The sequence below is a fragment of the Antechinus flavipes genome, chromosome 3, assembly GCF_016432865.1.
Source record: "Antechinus flavipes isolate AdamAnt ecotype Samford, QLD, Australia chromosome 3, AdamAnt_v2, whole genome shotgun sequence".
NCBI classification, from domain to species: domain Eukaryota; kingdom Metazoa; phylum Chordata; class Mammalia; order Dasyuromorphia; family Dasyuridae; genus Antechinus; species Antechinus flavipes.
In genome coordinates, this window is record NC_067400.1 from 247,800,466 (window position 1) to 247,817,458 (window position 16,993).

At 34.6% G+C, this 16,993-nt stretch overlaps 1 pseudogene; it reads right to left on the reverse strand.

Annotated features, from left to right (window-relative positions):
• The window catches only part of LOC127557152 (E3 ubiquitin-protein ligase RNF146-B-like), a 36,175-nt pseudogene extending 19,760 nt beyond the window's left edge, over positions 1-16,415 (reverse strand).
• Between the last annotated feature and the right edge of the window lie 578 nt (positions 16,416-16,993).

A 16,993-nucleotide genomic window follows, 5' to 3' on the forward strand; every position in this document is an offset into this window, starting at 1 on the left:
GGCACTGAAGATTTGCCTGAATTTAATCCTTGTACCCACACTTGAAGTGATTTGGTGCTATTCTTTTTGCTGTCTCTCAGAGGATGGAAAGACCTGATTTATTGATATAATCTCTTACATTAAAAATGTTCAAGTCTAGTGGAGTACAACAGTATAAAAGGTGAGGTTTATACCACTGACAACAGTCATTCAGTATAATAGGAAGACCTATGGGGTAGTATTCCTTATTTTTAAACTGAGAACTCAAAAGGATGTATTCCTCTATACTGACACTCTTGGGTCATGATCTAGCCATTCAGTGATAACAATCTGGAAAATCAAGTCTAACCCAGTATGGGGGAAGGAGGAGGAGGGAGCATCCCGGTGAACACACATTGCAGCTGGACTAAAACACTGACAGCTATATGCCAGGCTTGTGACCTAAGGGGACCCTTCCCCTAGGAATCCAAATAGAATGACATGCCTGATCAAGCCTGTACCTAACAAATCATCTGAGTAATGCAATGAATTCGCATTTGAACCAGCAGTGAAAATGAAAACCCTTTGCAGGAGTGAGCCACCAAAAAAAAAAAAACAAAACAAAAAACCTGTATTACAAATAAGAAGAAACCAAGGAAGCTGAAGCTAGTTATATTTCCTTAAATTCTACTCTGATAGAGAAAAGGGTTCCTTAAGTAAGATCCCTGGGGGTAATGACCTGCCAGACCTTGACAAGTAGATTATGTAAGCCCAGTCTCTGTGACATGGGGATTTATTTATTTTTCTTTTCTCATTACTTAGTATTTTATTTTCCCCCAATTACATGTAAAACAATTTTTAACATTTGTTTTTTTTTTTTAACTTTTGAGTTACACTGTCTCTTCTTTTCTCCCTCCCACCCCCCCTCACGAGAAGGCACATGTGAAATCATTCAAAACATTTCCATAAAAGTAATGTTATGAAAGAAAATATAGACATCTCCTCCAAAAAAAAAAAAACCTCAAGAAAAATGAAATTTTAAAAGTATTCTTTAATCTGTATTCAGACACAACCAGCTCTTTCTCTGGGTATGGATAGCTTTTTTCATCATAAGTCCTTCAGAGTTGTTTTGGATCATTGCACTACTGAGAACAGCCAAGTCATCCACATCTAATCATCTTACAATATTGCTGTGACTTTGCAGCCAGTACATTTCATGAGCTCATAGTCTTTCCATGTTTTCTGAGAGCATCCTGCTCATCATTTCTTATAGTATAGTATAGTGTAATAGAATCCCAATTTGTTCAGCCATTCCCTAATTGATGTGCATCCCTTCAATTTACAAATCTTTCCCCTGAGAAAAAAGCTGTTGTAACTATTTCTTCATAATATCATATGCATATGTCAAAAGGACATGATAAAATAGATTTCTATACTCAATTGAGTGTGAATCTTATTTACTTATTGAATCACCTCCACCCTCTTTCCCTTTATGATAAAAACTTTTACTTGCCACTTTTATGGAAAATAATTCTTTTTTTTTAATTTAAATTTTATTTTATTTAATAATAACTTTGTATTGACAGAATCCATGCCAGGGTAATTTTTTACAACATTATCCCTTGCACTCGCTTATGTTTCGTTTTTTTCCCCTCCCTCCCTTATGGAAAATAATTCTTGCAATTCTGCCTCTCTCTTTCCCTTTTCCCCAATAGATTCTTCTTGCATCCCTTAATTTAATTTAATTTTTTATATTTTATCTCTTTATAGCCAACTCACACCTATGCCTTCTGTCTATATATACTTCTTCTAACTTCCCTAAAAATAAGAAAATTCTTATGAGTTGCAAGTATCATTTTCCCACTTAGGAATGCAAACAGATTAACCTGGTTAAATCCCTTATGATTTCTTTTCAGTTTATATTTTTCTGTTTCTCTTTGGAATTGTATTTGAACGTCAAACTTTCTATTCAGATATGGTCTTTTCATAAGAATGTTTGAAAGTCCTCTTTTTTAATTTAATATCCCTCAGAAGGATTATATTCAGCTTTTCTGCATAGATGGTTCTTGGTTATAATCCTACCTTCTTTGCTCTCCAGAATACCATATTCTAAACCCTCTGATCCTGTAAAGCAGAAGCTGTTAAATTTTGTGTTTTCCTGACTCTGGCTCTGCAATACTTGACTTGTTTCTTTCTGATTGCTTGCAATAATCTTTCCTTGACCTAGGAGATCTGAAATTTGGCTTTAAAATTCCTTGGAGTTTTCATTTTGGAATCTTTTTCAGGAGGTGATTGGTGGGTTATTTTAATTTTAATTTTACTGTCTAGTTCTGGAATATCAGAGAAGTTTTCCTTGACAATTTTGAAAGAAGATATCTAGGGTTCTTTTCTTGATCATGTCTTTCAGGTAGTCTATATTTAAATTTAATTTATTTAAATATTTAAATTATCTCTCTTGAATATATTTTCCAGGTCAGTTGTTTTTTGAGTGAGATATTTCACATTGTCTTTTTTGGGGGGTTTTGCTTTATTGTTTCTTGATTTCTCAAAATGTCATTAGCGTCAGTTTGCTCAATTCTAATTTTTAAGGAATGATTTTCTTCAGTGAACTTTTGAACCTCCTTTTCTATTTGAACAATTTCACTTTTTAAAATATTCTTCTCATTGGCTTTTTGTACTTCCTTTTACCTTACTTTCATTTCTCTTCCCAATTTTTCCTTTACCTCTCTCACTTGGTTTTCAAAATCTTTTTGAGCTTTTCCATGTTCTGAGATCAATTTGTATTTTTCTTGAAGTCTTTGAATGGTATTTCAGAAGCTTTGACTGTTATCTTCTTCTAAGTGTTTTGATCTTTCTTGTCACTGTAGTAACTTTCTATAATTACACTCCTTTTCTCTTGTTTGATTCACCATTCCAGCCCTGTTTCTAGTTTGCTGGGACCAGGTTGTGCTGGATTGTGTCCCACTGTCATCCTGGTGAAATAGATTTCTCCTGTTGATCTGCTAAATTGTTCTGGGCTGCAACCATTCCATATTTTTGGTGGATTCTGACACTCTAGAATTTGTTTAGCTTCATTATTTAAAAGTAATTGAAGGGGTTTAGGGGAGAGCACAGGTAAGTCCCTGCCTTTACTTACTCATCTTGGTTCCACTTAATATGGCAATTTATAATATATCTTGAAGGATATAGATTCTTATAAAGAATATGGGGTAGCCACAACTTTTGCCCACCCAGATATAAGAATAACCTTACAAGTCCTTAAAAAAAATCTACCATAACTTTGTCTGTCTTGATTCAATTCCTGTTGACAAAGGACTACATTTATTGTAAAACTCAACAATGGCCCTGAAATCAAAGTATATAGATTTTCCATTTCTCATGTCACCCTCCAGCAAGCATTATAAAACAATGGAACAACTGCTTAAACAAGGCTTATGCTGTAATGGCAGTCTTGTTATTTAGTTGTTTTCCAATCCTGTCTGACTCTTTATGACCGCATTTGAGATATTCTTGGAAAACATACTGGAGTAAGTTATTTCTTTTTTCCAGCTCATTCTACAACATGAGGAAATTGAGATAAACATGATTTTGTGTCTTGCCAGGAGTCACACAGCTAGTAAGTATCTAAGGTCAAATTTAAACTCAGGTGTTCCTGACTCCAGGTCTGTCACTCTATCCACTATTCCATGAAGGTGCCCCTGGAACACAGTTGGCAATCATTTATTTTTGGATGGATGGACTGCTTTAGTCATTCTACCCTTTGAACACTTCCATTCCCTGGAAAGCTATATCTCAGATGACCAATTATTCGGGTAAAGTGAAGGGAGCCATTAGGTTACAGCTAGTGGCCTATAACCAATGCAACACATCTGAATGTACCCTCCTTTTTCTAGCCAAAACCATACCAGCAGGATAGATGATCTACTTGATAGGATCCACCATTTAAGGTAGAGCCAATATTGACTTGAATGCATTGACTCATGCCAGTCATGCCCTGATTAATCTGATTAGCACACTTTTTTTTCACTTAATAGTATTTTATTTTTTCAACATTTATTTATTTTTGCTGAGGCAATTGGGGTTAAGTGTTTTGCCCAGAGTCATAGCTAGGAAATGTTAAGTGTCTGAGACTAGATTTAAACTCAGGTCCTCTTGATTTCAAGGCTGGTGCTCTGTCCCCTGAGCCATCTAGCTGCCCCCAACATTCATTTTTGAAAAAATTGCATTCCAAATATTTTTCTCTCTCCCCTCTCCCCAAGACATCAATCTCATATAGGTTATACATGCATAATCATTTTAAACATATTTCCTTTTTAGTCATATTGTGAAAGAAAAATCAAGAAAAAAAGGAAAAATCACAAGAAAGAAAATGAAAAGATGAAAATATATTGAATCAATTTGTATTGTTTGATTTTCTCCTTGACCTTAGGGTCCTGGATATCATCAATATCTTGGAGGCAGACCCAGGTAGCATCATGAAAATGTTCCTGCTTTTCAAAAAGATTCTCTAATTTTTCCTCTTGTCTTCCAGGTACATTATTATGGAGCCAATAACACTGAACAGCAATCCTATGCTTGTCTCAAGCAATAACAGTAGCAGCTAAATTTAGCAGCAGATGGATCTGTCATTTAGCTATAGGAAAACCTAAGGGTAGCTCTGAAGTGTCTTCCAAACCCTCTCTGGGTGACAGCCACAATCTTGATCATAATCTGCTGTGCATTTAGCACCAGCTCACTAATTCCTTTATTCTCTGCCTTAGATATTTCTTGTGTAGAAGACATTTAGTTCTGGATAATGGAGACCTGAGATAAGAGGGTGGATTATGAGTTGATGATTTACTGTTAGGTTTAAGTTTCCTACTTCACTTCTTCTCATTCTTATTTTTATTAGGAATTTTAGAAAGTGACCTCATTTTATGTATTGGCTTTTTGTCATAATCAAAATATGAATTTGAACCCTTCAAGTCTCTGGACTTCTAATTGGAAGGTGAATGATCTCTGTTACCTTCCCACATTATCCTTGTGTATTGTTCACTGTGGGGACAGAAGTTGCTGCACTGAGACTTCCTACTATTAGCTATTTTCTTACCCTTGTAAGTAAGTAAATAATAAAAATAAGTTTATTAAAATTATCTCCATGCACTACTTATATTAAGAAGATATTTAATATGAGAAAATCCAAGAAACTCAGTTGGTAAAAATATGGGATCCTTTTGGGTAAAAATCAAATAAAGGTGATATAGAATTGATATAATTATGTAAATATATGACCACCTGGACAGAAGGAACTTAAAGCATAGCATAGAAGCATAATAGAGCAGTGAGGAAAACTTTTAATGATTCAGACATCTGCTGAAGCTTTCTCTCTGCTAAAAAAACAGAACCACTAATAAATGCTTGACTTCTCTTAATGATAATTTTGTTCTTCCAAAATTGGAGGAAGATATGAAAGCAACTGATATTCAGATCTGATTTGCATTAATACTGAAATAGAAATGATAGGAATTTTGAAGTGGGGGGAAGAGATGGATTATTTTATTTTAGAATTTATGACAGAAGAGAGAAAAGCTATGTATAGTCAAATGTCCCAGAAAGTCACAGTCTTCTCAGTTTCAATTTCTTCCTATGGTAACTATATCCTAATCCTTTTTTGTTTATTTGTCTGCTTCTTGTTTTTATTTTTCTTTTCTTTGTACTAATTCTAAATAGTAGTTATAAAACATAGAAGGGGTTTCACAAAGGAATCAAATATGCCAGAATAACACTTGCAATTTAGGATCTCCAGAGACATAATTACTACTCATAATTCTAGTGGTAATCTTGAGTACCTAGATTTTTTTATATTCTTGAATCCCCACTGCTGTCCTTCTCACTAACAATCTATCAGACTTAATTATTTTTTGTAAGTTGTCTGGAGTTCAAGTAAATACCAAACCCTGGCCCACCAGCCAGGACCTCTCCCTCCTTTGGAATCCTATGTGTTGTTGTGATTATTCAGTTGTTTGACTCTTTATGGGGTTTCTTGACCAAGAAACTGGAGTAATTTTCCATTTCCTTCTTCAGCTCATTTTACAGAAGAAGAAATTGAGGCAAACAGGATTAAATAATTTGCCCAGGGTCTAGTTAGTGTCTGACTCCAGGCTTGATCTTAAATTATTCTGACTCCACACTCAGGACTCTATCTACTGGTCTACCTACTAAATCTTTGCAACTTTTCGGGCTTCCGGTGAGAGACTTCTCTGCCTCCCTCCTTCATTCTCCTTCTTCCATGAGGAGCTGGATACTTATGCAAATACAATTTCACTTTTCCCTATCATTAGAGAGCAAGAAGTGATAGAGGCAAAGATTTATCATCAAGGATAATAGGGACCAGGTTACCACTTGGAATTTATATTTAGTTCCCAAATATAATTCAAATGACTGCATATGGTTGATTCTGGGGTGGGGTGGGGCATCTATTTGACCCACCACACTTTCCCCTTACATTTTTTTACATCTTTGTATTTCCTCTTGTAAATCCCCTTAGTAAATCAGCTAAGATACATTTGGCATATCTGTCCAGATCTCCAGTTCTAGGAAGTCCTCTGAAATCCTAGAGAGGCTCAAGCATTGTCATTTCAACTACCTCCTTGTTTGGCTTGCACTACACAATCTCAACAAAGTACATGTACTTCAGTTCTTAATGACTTCCTAAAAACTATAAAAATCATTCGTCACAGATCTTAGACAATCCCCAAATTAATTAGACAAATCCCCATATTGGACCTGTGGATATAATCATAATATAAATGTTATATACAAAGTTATATAAGTTCAACAAATAGTATTTTACAATGTTTATGACAGACTATTGTTTGTTTAGTACTTATAAGGATTTGTTTCAACCAAAGCCACTAGAAAAACATTGCTTATAGATCCAGATGACATTTGCATTTATCTCTAGTTGCTGAATACTTGTGGACAGTTTAGTTTCATTTTCCTTTTGGTAGGGGTCCATTTCACTCCTGGTATAATTTTGGGTGATCATGGTGGTCGTTAGACTACGGAATGGTTCTTTTGCCTTAATAGCCATTCCATCCACCTGCTATTCTACTCTTCCAAAAGCATTTTCTACTGCTCTCTCTGTGTGGTTTGTTGATCTATCTAAGACTCAATAACTTCCTCAAAATGTTTGATTTTAGCTTCTGCTCAAACCACACTATATCATATTGTTTTGATATTAAAGACTATGGAAAACAGCAGAGGAAACATGTGACCAGAGAAAGGAAAATACTGCCTCGATATTTTTAAAGTAGAAAATGGAATCTATTGCATAAATCAGTGACCTTGATATTGATAACTGGCAAAATTTTAGAAAAGATTTTTAATTGTCTAATGAACACCTGGAAAAGGAAGTGATGATCACAAAGGTTCAGTTTTACTTAATAAAGATCAGCCCGTTCCAGATTAACTTAATTTCTTTTTCTGATAAGATTATTCAGTTGCTAAAAGATGCCTAGATTTAACAAAGGGTTTGCTGTACTAATTCAAACTATTCTTATTAGAAAATGATAAGATGAATAATTGTACTATCAATTAAATGAATTTAGTTTAGATATTTAGATTCATTAGTGATTATTTGTCAGTTTGGAAGATCTCCTTTGTAGTGCATCATCTTAGTGCATCATCTTTGCTTGATCCTAGTTATTAATCATTGTTATCAATGTTTTGGATAAAAGCCTTTATAGCATACTTTTCAAAATTTCATGATAGAAATATAAAAAGAGATAGCTAGGGATGATTGAGTCTAGATGATCAAAATAGATAGATGACAGATATAGATATTTGGATAGGCTAGAATATAAAACTGAACCTAACAAGATTATATTTAATAAACACAAATTTAAAGTCATAGTTGGGTTCAACAAATTGACCACAAATATAAGATAGAAGATTCATGAATAAACAGCAATTCATCTGAAAATATTCTGAGGGTTTTAGTGTACATAAATTATCTTTTACAAGATAATTTATAAGATAATTCAACAATGAGATATATACATTTTCAGCATTTAGCACAGGACCTAGTATATATAGGCACTTAATAAATGTTTACTGACAGACTGACCATAATAAGTGGTATTGCTTCCAGAAAAAAGGAAGCAACAATTTTCTTGTATTCTTCCCTTCTGAGATTGTGCCTGGCATATTAAGTTCTGCTCTTGGCACTAAAGTTTAAAGATTTTTGAGTCCATTCTATATAAGTATTGCCAAGAGGAAATTGAAATATCTAGATTAGAGGAAGTCTTAAGGCTTTTTATGATAGATAGTAGTTTGTGGGACAGTGTGCTTTACCTGAAAGCTTTACTTTGAACCTGAGTTCAAAATCTCAAATATTTATCATCTAGGTCATTTACTGTTGTCTGTTTGAAAGGTGGCAAAAGACCCAGCAATGCCTATGGCCCATGGGCAACATTCAAGTGTATCCCAAAGATTAGCACTGGATATTGGGCATAGATTCTCTATGAGTTTTCAATTTGTTGTTAAATCATTTCAGGCTACTCTTCCTGATAACATTTGGGTCTGAGGTCAGATTTGAACTTGGGAAGATGAGCCTTCCTGACTTCAGGTCCAGCATTCTATCCACTGTACCATCATCTATCAGTGCCAAAGTTTCTCTTACTGGGAAGAAATATGTGAGTTCAACAGCAAACCCAACAATCAAGGTAGATAGAGGAAGAAAGAAAATGTTTGAAGAACAATGCAAGAGGATCTGAGTTTCAAAAGAGCATATTTGGGAATGAGCATTGCACAATGCTTTACTCTTATATTTTGTAACCCTTGCACAAGTTTTGCCTCATGGTTTTCAGAGTACAGATACCTGGGGATCATCTTCCCAAACTGACAAATCATCATTAATGGTTTCAGACATTCAAGTCATTCTAAATTCATTTAACTGTACTATCAACTATTCATCCCATAATTTTCCCATAAGAAGAATCTGAGTTAGTGTAACAAACCCTTTGTTCAAATTTAGCCATATTATATCTACAGAATAATCTTATCAAAAAAGGAAATAAAGTCAGTATGGAATGAGTTGTTCTTCATTAAGCTAAGCTGAACCTTTGTGATCATCAATTCCTTTTCTAAATGTTCACTAGAGATAAAAAAAATGGATGTTTCAACAGATAATATTGGTCAGTTTTTCTCAAGCATGATAGTCTAATCCTTACATTGCTTCAGTTTCCTTTTATGTAAAATGTGGATGATAATAACATTTATTGGAGCTATTAGGAAAAAGATAAAAATGAGATAAAATTTGTAAAGCACTTTGCTAAACTTCAAATAAATGCTATCTATTAATAATAATGTTTAAGTATTTGAAAAGGAAGAATACAGGAGGTATTTGGGAGAACTAGCATCTCTTTGAGAACTTCCTAAGACCTTTTCTGAGCTGTTCATTTACCTTTGGTGTTCACTTAGTACTCAACTCTCACCTGTGGCTCCAAGAAGCTCTAGCATGTGCAACAACCACAACACAGTAAACCATTTCAACAGATGAGGTAAAGTAGGTTGGAGGTAACCAATAGGTCTCAAACCTGTCAATGAATTAGAGGGTGTCCAATACAAACATATTATGACTTCCCCCAATGGAATGGGTGAATGAGAACAATATGTCCAATGGCCACGAAGTTGGAGGAAGCAGGTGCTGTGGAGCACTTAGAACTTGATCAAACAGTGAAGACACCAAGATCATCCACTGCATCTCTGGCCATCACCCAATTAACTTGACTTTTGTCTTGCCACTAAATTTCAATGATTGGTAGAAAGAGAGAGGCTGACAACTTTGGAAATTTTGCTTCACTTAAATCCAATTTATATGCAAGTGAAAGACATCACCTATACTATTTTTACCATTTTTACCTACCTCAGACAGAAAAGTGATGAAGTGTGGATACAGTCAGTAGCATCTGCATCATATGTAATGGGGATAAACTGGAACCATTCCCAAAAAGATTGGGGTGAAAACAAAATTGCCTACTATCACTATTACTACTCAATATTGTATTAGAAATGCTAGCTTTGGCAATAAGAGAAGAAAAAGAGATTAAAGGACTTAGAGGAGGTAATGAGGAAACCAAATTATCACTCTTTGCAGGTGATATGATGGTATACTTAGAGAATCCTAAAGAATCAAGTAAAAAACTATTAGAAGTAATCCACAACTTTAGCAATGTTGCAGGATACAAAATAAACCCATATAAATCATCTAACAAAACTAACAAAATCCAATAGTAAGAGATATAAAGAGAAATTCCATTTAAAATAACTGTTGATAGGATAAAATATTTGGGAATCTATCTGCCAAGGCAGGGTCAGGAACTATATGAGCAAAACTACAAAACACTTTCCGCACAAATAAAGTCAGATCTAAATAACTGGAAAAATCAAGTGCTCTTGGATAGGTCAAGCAAATATAATAAAGATGACAATACTCCCTGAACTAATCTATTTATTTAGTGCTATACCAATCAAACTCCCAAGAAATTATCTTATTGACATAGAAATAATAACAGGAGCTGTCTCTGCCTCTCCATGCAGGTATGTAATTTGGTTTTCCTAATAGGCCTCTTACCCAATCAGAAGCTACATCTCTTTCCACATATGCCCCTCTCAGCATCACAAGGCTGTTCCTCAGGAGAACCACTCCCACTTAAGCAGAAATAGGGCAACTCTTACTATTCTAAAAATCTATAATTATGTGAAAACCTGGGTCCAATTCTTGTTTCTATTAGAATCTATGTGTGTAGCAATTGGGATATCACTTAACATCACTTAACAGTGCTTCAAGACAGCTTTATAATTACGAATTACAATTTGCTTATCTGTATCAGTAAAATGATTTTCCATACTAGAAGTTTTCTATGAGTTTTCAATTTGTTGTTAAATCATTTCAGGCTACTCTCCACAGGGAAGAAAACACAGGCTTTGCCTGACCTGTTGGTTTAGTGAAGGTAAATGAGGGTGGAGTTTGAAGCCTGTATGGAGGACATAAAACTAGATATGTACTTTGAAGGACAGGTAGAATTTGAAATAATAAGGAGAAGAGGAGAGATGAATGCAGCAAAATTGCACAATGACTAGAACCCTGGGACTGGAATCAAAAACACTTATATTCAAATCCCAACTATACAGTAGCTATTTCATCCTGAGTAGGTCATTTAACCTGTTTGCCACAATTTTCTCCACTGTAAAATGGGGATAACAATAGTTTCACAGGTTCATAAAGATTAAATGAGATCAATATTTGTAATTATTAATATTTTTGCTTAGCACAGTGCTTGGCATAAAGAAGGTGCTATATAATAGATATTAACATGAACAAAAGCATAGAAGAAAAACATGAAAAAAGCATAGAAGAAAGCTTGGAATAAGCAAGACATGTATGTAAACTTCAGTTATTGCAAATTGTCCCTCAGTCCTTTTAGACCTGATACTAGGACTTACTGTTCTACCTCCTGCTGCACGTCTATCAGCTGCTGTCTGATTTACATTTGGAACCAAATATCTTTGCTGAGCAGAAGATAAGAGTTGTGCAATATGAGCAGATACATCCTCACTATCATTACTAGCATCTGATTATGTTTTCTCAAAGGAGGCATCTGGTGCTGATACCCTGCCTAAAGATAATAATTCCTGATCTTCCTCCACCCCGTAACTTCTTTCAGCCATGCTGTCTCCACTGATTTGCAAATGAACAAAAGAATCCTCTATAGAAATGATGCAAATGTCAGGCGAGCATGTTGCACAGTTTGTTAACTGGCTGTCTAGTAAAGTTAAGAGTACAATAGGAGTAGACACCCGAGACATCTTTCAGAGACATCACATCAAGTCCAACCTGGTCTAATAAATTATCCATTTCATCTGCAGAGCTCTCTCTTGCTAAATTAATCCCATTAGAATCACAGTCCAGCCTAAATCCAGCCCTCCTCTGCTTTGGTATGTCTATTATATCCCATTTAATTTTCTTGCATTGTCCATGTTAATTTCTCCTACACTGAACCAAGATCAGCAACACAGAGGAACCCAGAAAATAGCATTTCAGGAGAAAGCATCTTCCAGCTCCCTGTTGATACATTCATCCTGCTGCCACCACCCACTTCTTCCTTCATGATCCTAGGCATGTTCTCCATTGCCTCTACTTGCTGCTTTTAGCTCCTCTGGTGATAAAAAAGTTGGCTTGTCAAGCTCCTTTACAGAATACATGCTTATAAGGAAGACTGACTGGGTGAACACATATTTTCAGACAGATGGCATATTCAGGGATGGTAAGAGAAGGTCCAACATTGGAACAGAACTCATTTGCCTTTCTGTTTGTGGAAAGTATATTTATTGTGTGATCATTTTCACCATAGACAACCGTCCTCAGTCAAGATTTAAGTCCAGGCTTTGACACATAATGTCGACATAATTCTGGGAAAGTTACAACCTCTCACTGACCAACTTTGGGGATTTTCCTCACTGGAAGTTCTTAATACTTATATTTCTATTATAGATTCCACTGATATCTATTATAAAAATAAAACATCCTCTTCACAGGCAGTTAGTAAAGTTAAAGTACTTTTTCTTCATTATTAGTTCATTCTTTGTGTTGCAAAGGAAGGCCCTATTTACATTAATTTCCCTGTAAATTAGCATTATTAACTTTATATCACCACAATCTTAAAATGACAATATTATTGTGAAGGGTATGAGAAGTTAGGTTTTCATAGATATTGTCAAAACAGGATGGAGGGAGGGGTGAAATATCTTGCTGTTTCCAACCAATCATTATGTAAGTCAAACAGCAAAGTTCCCTACAAAATAGTTCAAGCCAAAACTGGTCCAAACTGGCTGGGGTCAATGATGGGGTACAAGCCTTTTGACACATGGAATGGGCAATTAAAGAAGATTGTAAATCTGACCAGTTACAACTCTGACTAAAAATTCGACCACTTGTGACTCTGATTGTAAACTTGACCAATTGTACCTAATTGATTGTAAATCACCAATTCACAAAAAAACTGAGTACAGTGTGGAGGTAATTATTTGGCCTATAGGCAAATTTCTCAGTAGAGTAAATGAAGAGTAGAGTTATGAAGGGAAAATGTTTGGACGTAGATTGCTTGCATCTGTATTAAACCCAAACCAGCTTGATTAAGTCTTAAAAATAGAATTAAAATCAATTTTCAATATTATATCCAAAAAAAACCTCCCTGATAATTAGAAGCTAATGGTTCTATGACATATCAAGAAATACCAAAACAATCTCAAAAGATGTAAAAACAAAAGAAAATGTGAAGTATTTCACAGCAAAAACAACAACAAACTGACCTGAAAACAAACTGAGGAGAGGTACATGATATCTGTGAACAAAAAAATTGTCCAGATCCCTTAGATCTGAAGGATAATGTAGAAACTAGAAGAACCTACCAGTCACTCCCAAGAGGAAATCCTAAAATGAAAGCTCCCAGAAATATTATAGCCATAATCCAGAGTCAAAGCAAAAAAAAATTGTAAGCAATGAGAATGATAGAATTGAAGTAAGGATAGTACAGAAATCTAGCAGCTGCCACTCTGAAGAAATGAAAAGCTTAAGGTATGGTTTCCAGAAGACAAATGATTTAGAAGTTTACAACCAAAAGTAACTTATCAGGAAAACTGAGTACAATATTACAGGAGGGAAATATGCATTTTTTTATGAAATAAAGAAGTTTTAAGCATTCCTGATGAAAAGACCAAAACCGAGTAGAAAATTTAATATACAAACACGTAAGCCAAGAGAAGCATAAAAAGTAAACATGAGCAAGCAATCACAAAAGATTAAAAAAGCTTAAAAAAGTAAATGATACACATAACCACTTAGATCTCTTATCATCCAGGGTCATAGAAGGAATCTAAGGACTCAGGAATAACTGCATTAAAATGAATTATCTTGCTATGACTCTTCTTAAGGAAATGTGTCCATATGCTGAGGAAGACAGCTATTCCAGGAATTTACTCATATTTAACTAGTTCTCTAAACAAATAAATTTTGGGAAATTAGTCAAACACAAAAATAATATTAAAGTTCCTCTGTGAACTCAAGCTTTGTTTTTTCACTTAGGCATAAGGACAAAAGGGAAATGGCAGCAATCCTAATATAGTACAATTCATTTAACTATTCTTAGGGAGAAAAGTATAGTGAATAAGAATGTAATTATTTCAAATTAAGATTAAATATATATTGAACTTGGTGCTCTGCTTACCATTGTTTTAATATGTTCAAAGATGAAATAATTTATCTTTATTACCACATTCTGTTCTGTTGAGCAAGTTCTAAATAAATGAGGGTTTTTAATTATGAACTTTTGTTTTCTTTCCTGTGGAGTATATGGGAAAAATAAACAGATCATAAGAAGAGAAACTGAAAGACCTGGAAAACTACGAAATACTGGACAATCAAAAAAATAACTAGAAAGGCTCACAAATTCAACAAAGCAAATATTTCCTCTGTAAAAATTTCTAATTTTCTAATACCTTCTAAAGTAGCCTATATAACTCAATGAATAGAGCCTCACACTTGGAGTCAGGAAGATTCATTTTTTTGGGCTCAAATCTGTCCTCCTACACTTATTAACTAGATGACCCTAGGCAAGTCACTTAACTGTTTGCCTCAGTTTTTTTCATTTGTAAAATGAATTAAGAAGGAAATGCCAGACCACTTCCATATTTTGCCAAGAAAACTCCAAATTGGGTCACAAGCAGTTAGACGTGACTGAAAAATGATTGAACAAGAGCAACAAATACCTTTTAAGGAAAAAAAAATAACTTTAACTTGAGGGTTTTTATAAGAACCAGTAAATGACTCTTCATCTATTTATATCTGTCTTCATTTGCTTTGGATATGCTGTAAATTTAGTGTTGTTTAGGCTGAACCTAAAAATACAAAAGTTGTTTTACTTAAATCAAGTCAAGCATTCTCGAGTCATAAACCTAAAAAGGGACATAAGAAGAAGTTTAACCTCTGCCAAATCTTTTTTATTTATTTCTTACTTCCTATTTTATTATATGATACAATATGTACAATATATTAACACACAAATTCATTAGAATTTACAGATTTTTATCAGAAATAGCTGATAAAATTAATGATACAAAACAATACTTCAAATGTTAATTCTCAGATATTTTATTGCTCACCATTACTATAAGTCTAAACAGGTAGATTAAAATAGGATATCGAATCAATTTTTGGATATTTCAATATACAAATATTTGGGGCTGAAAGGATTATAATCTAACAATGCTAGTTTATTTGCTATTATTTGCACATAACACTTTATTTCCTTTCTCCATGTTCTCCATGACTAATTATCCTTTACACATGTAATGCTCTCTCATAATTGTTCTTACCTCTTATTATATCATATGCTAGAGTCACCAACTATATGTCTATTAACTGTATAATAAGTAATCTAAATAATAAACTAAAACTCATTTATAATGTAACAATTGAGAGAAAGCTCTTATCCAAAGTCATTTGTAGCCATCATTACAATGTAACAATTGAGAGAAAGCTCTTATCCAAAGTCATTTGTAGCCATCATTACAATGACTGACCTTAATTCTAGAAGCCCAGGCCCAATATTCACTTCTCTCAAAAGACCAAGTAAAGTCTCTTTCCATGAATTCTCTTCATGTTTCTTCTCAAGAAAAGATAAATTTAGTTTTCTCAGGAAATACATTCTCTTAATCCTTTCCCTTTGGTTTCCTCCTTGAACCCTCATACTAAAAAGTCTTTTCAGATTGATACAAATTTTGTCACCTCAGATAGTCTGGGAAAGACAGAGACAGAGATCAAATTTTTTTTTTAAAGACAAATATTCTTAGTGGGAGTTGCTTGCTTGGAAGTGGGCTCCAATGATGCCTTTGAAGAGAAATGTGAGTCTAAGTATCTTGAAACCAGTGTGTGTCAATGGGTAGTACTTTAAGGATATGGGTCTGGCAGGATGGAGGTGATGATGGAGTGGAGGGTGATTGGTTAAGCACTTCAGGGTAAATTGCAACATATATGGAAGCAAATGTGAATGAAAAAAAATCATAATGTACCCTGGGTTGGAGAAGTATACGAGCATTTATTTTATATCTTCATCACCTACAATCACCATTTCACATCTGATCCTCTTTTTGCTAAGGGGCATTCCAGACTAAAATTCAGAAAAAATATGGCTGTATTTCTTTTCTTTTATTCTCTTTATTTTCATCTCTGATAGGATCATGGGCAGAAGACAAACTTCCTTATATTCCTCTTGCTTCAATCAACTTTCAGTGAAAGTAAGAAATTGTGGGTTCCACCTGTGCCAGAAGAGAAGGGTCTTCAAATTTGAGTTGTCCGTCTTCATCTCCAGCTCCTCCTCGCCACCTTCCACACACCTTCTGCCTTCTCCACCTCCCATTCTCTGTCTCAGCTATGGACAAAACTCAACGGCTTCGGCAAGATCTTCACCGAGATAGGCATTTTTCCTCTTTGCTTTGGAGTTTGTGGGCCAAGAGCAATCTGATAAATTTGTGACCAGATTAGTGACACAGTCCATGATGCCCACCTTCAGCAGGACCCTGATGCCAAAATTGCTTGAGAAACAGTTGCTAAAACTGGAATCATACTACTTTTTAATTGTGGTAAGTTTATTTTTAATACATATTGCTTTATGAATCATGTTGGGAGTGAAAAATCAGAGCAAAAGGGAAAAACCATGGGAGAGATTAAAAAAGAAAAGCAGAAAAAAAAGAAGTGGACATAGCATTTGTTGATTTACACTCAGTCTCCTTAGTTCTTTTTCTGGATGCAGGTGGCATTTTCTGTCCAAAATGTATTGGAATTGCTTTGGATCACTGAACCACTGAGAAGAACCAAGTCTTTTCATAATTGATCACCACACTTTCTTGCTATTACTGTGTACGATGTACTTTTGGTTCTGCTTGTTTGGCTTAATATCAGATCATGTAAATCTTTCCAGGCCTTTCTATAATCAGC